Source organism: Prionailurus viverrinus, chromosome A1, assembly GCF_022837055.1.
Source record: "Prionailurus viverrinus isolate Anna chromosome A1, UM_Priviv_1.0, whole genome shotgun sequence".
NCBI lineage: Eukaryota > Metazoa > Chordata > Mammalia > Carnivora > Felidae > Prionailurus > Prionailurus viverrinus.
In genome coordinates, this window is record NC_062561.1 from 22,712,238 (window position 1) to 22,715,244 (window position 3,007).

Here is a 3,007-nt window from a genome sequence, read left to right on the forward strand (position 1 = left end):
GTATATATATATCTGAAGATAAAGGATGTTAATGAGCAGTGAGCAGCACCCTCAGTTACTCCTATGGGGCATTTTGCATCATTATCTCCCCTAAACCTAAACCTCACAGAAAATCATGTGAGGAAACCAAAGCTTAGAGAGGTTGTGAGTTTCCCAAAGTAATAAGATCAGGCGAGATCAAACCTAGATCTGTTGAGCCAGAAGCCCATGGCTTTAACTGACTCTGCTACACCAGTTCCCTGGACTCATTAAATGTTTGTTGAGCAAAATAAAATCCCGTAGAGAGCTTCAAAAAGAGGAAAAGGACATTGCATCCCGCTGCTGTCAGCCTCTGTAAATGAAGATTACTGGTAAATACACTATCTGTGGTATAGTTAACATATTATTTCCATCTGTGTCTTTGAGGGAAGAAGGGAAGGAGGCAGGAAAGGGGACGGGGGAGAAGGACAGGCCCTAAAACAGCTTTGAGCTCTCGGAAGTGTGTGCAGTTTTCTTTCCCACTAGGTAAATGGACAACATGTTTTTTGGGAGAAAAGTCAAGCCATTCCCCCATGACATATCTCTTCCCCTTAGAACAGCTATTTCTTCCAGAGGGAGAAGAGTTATCCCTGCAGGCAGGGTTAAGCACCTGGTCTCACAAAGGATTGGGAAATCAGAGATGTAATCTTCCTCATTGTGAAGACCCTTGGCAGGGCAGGTGCATGAAGCAGTTCCCTGGTTTGCAAACTTGAAGAATTTCAGTGCTGGCCAGAATACTGCTGAGGAGCTTCCTCTTTCCTGATAGCGTGGCTGAGTGCCCTTACTCCGGGGATTCTGGCGGCCTGGTTTCCTGGCCAGATGTTTCTCATCCACACCTGTAGACCTTAGGAAACCAAGGGTGACCTCAGTGGGCGTGGCGTTGATTTCCTTCCCACCACTGCCCTTGAGATGTGGTAATTGAATGAACATCCACACCAGGACCATCCACTCAAACAAGCAGATCAGGGAGGGAAACTTCCTCACTTCAGTCAGCAAGTCAGCTGTTGGGTTACCTCCTGTCACATCTGGTCAGAGGACAGGGTCATCCATCCAGTGGATCAGACTGTGTTCTCACAGCATGGTGTGGTTGGGCTTATATCTCATGGCTCACCCAGAAGTATGGATTTGATTCTTAAGAGATAACCCCAGAGCCTGTGCGAGACCAAGGAAGCCACCCATTTAGGGTCATTGGACATTGGATTAAGCCAGACCATTGAAGAGCTGCCTTTGTGCACTACATATTATCCTGGCCTCTCTTAAAACCTATTTCATATACTGCCACTTTTTGTATCAAGGGATGTTATATCAGCCATACGACAATTTCTGTGATAACCACTGTACAGATGCTTTTGAGGATGTGGCCAAATGCACCTGACAGCACTGATCCTCCTTCTCAACCTCATAGGAGAAATGTTTCTCAGTTTAAACAACCAGAAAAATGTATATTTCTCCTAAGTGTTAACATGTGATTCTCCTCAGCATTGTGAATCTTGTAGCTCGTAGAATTCCCCTCTTTGCTTTGGATGCTGGGAAACTCAAAGACATATTTTGCCTATTCCTAACAACTTGTACAGCACCTTGTAGCATACATTTTCTGTACATGCTTTGCACTTGTGTTCATCTTATTTCCCTACCCTTGTTTTCCTTTTGCCCTAACTGCTTCATCTCTAAGTTGTTGCTTATCACATGAGATGTATTCTAAAGGTTTCCTATATTAGAGCAGATAACTGCAGTAAAAAAAAAAAAAAAAGACTCTAAATGACTGCAGTGACTGCAGTGAAAAAGGTTGACTTCCGCTTACCTGAAGTCTAATGTGGATGTTACTTGGTGATTCCCTGCCAAGTGGGGGACACAGGAACATACGTTCTTTAGCTTTGCCATCTTTAGCATGTAGCCCTACAGTGATTGCCAGAGGTAGAAAGATGGGAAGCACGTCAGGCCCTTCACTCCTTCAGCCTGGAAACGACACACACCATTACCTCTGACATTCCATTGGCCAGAATTAGTCACTCAGACATAAAGCACTGGGAAATATTGTTCCCAATTGGGCAGCCACTTCCCCAAAACAACAATAGATGGGAGGGAACACAAATCCTTGGTGGTCAGCTACTGTTTCTGCCACACTCTCTAAATTCCCTCTGGAAACAAGAAAAGTAAACAAACTCAATAGACTTTAGAGAAAAAGGAAATCTCTCTTCTTGCCAAAGAACAGGATTATCAATTAAGAAATAACCAAAACTGGGAAGATCTATGGTGGGACTGACTCTGTGCTGGGTATTAGAGGTGGCACAAAGCATGAGTTATAGTTCTTGCCTTCAAGTTGATTATAGGGTTTCACACACACCTTCCACACTTCTGCTTCCATGGTTGGAGATGTGGCAGTTCTCAAAACCAGTCTGTAGTGGAGACATCATTCTATAAGGTCTCTCCCCTGCCCTCACTGAACTCTGTAAAGAAAAGGGTCAGATGCAGCAAGGAGCTGGCTCTGCCTGTGGAATAAAAGCAAGCCCTTCGGTAGCCACCTTTGAGGTGGCCAGTGGAAAGTAAGGAGGCAGGGACTCTTCATTTCATTTCTAGTCTTCACTCTGAGATGACCTTGGTTAAGGGTTTAATTTCCTCCTGCCTGGATTCCTAGTTTGCAAATTGGAGGTAATGATATTTGCCTACCTTGCCTTCAGGATTAATTAGTGGTTGTGTTGCACTTTGAGCCTGCAGATGAAAGGCTTTTATGTGATCATAGTACATCATCATCATCATCACCATCATCATCATCATCATGACCATTGTCATCATCGCCATCATTACCTTGTGTCCTAAAGATAAAATGATGGACTTCCCACTCAAAGTTTCCAAGACACTTGACCTTTCTAACTTTTCTAACCTCTTCTTCTATGCTTTTTTAAAGGATTAATCCACTTTCCCCTTCTTCTTGGCCTTGTTGCCAAGGACTGAGAAAGTGGGAGCTAATCATACCTTCTTAGAGACCCAT

At 43.9% G+C, this 3,007-nt stretch overlaps 1 long non-coding RNA gene across 2 annotated transcripts; it reads right to left on the reverse strand.

Moving 5' to 3' along the window:
• Window positions 1-369: 369 nt before the first annotated feature.
• LOC125173191 (uncharacterized) lies at window positions 370-2,730 on the reverse strand. 2 transcript variants are annotated; one of them, XR_007154953.1, is made up of 4 exons: window positions 2,686-2,730; window positions 2,363-2,465; window positions 1,820-1,974; window positions 370-862 (listed from the first exon to the last, which is right to left on the reverse strand). It is a non-coding gene; the product is annotated as an uncharacterized LOC125173191 (long non-coding RNA). The 2 variants fall into 2 exon arrangements; XR_007154952.1 differs by lacking the exon at window positions 2,686-2,730 and having other exon boundaries at window positions 2,363-2,673.
• Window positions 2,731-3,007: the final 277 nt, after the last annotated feature.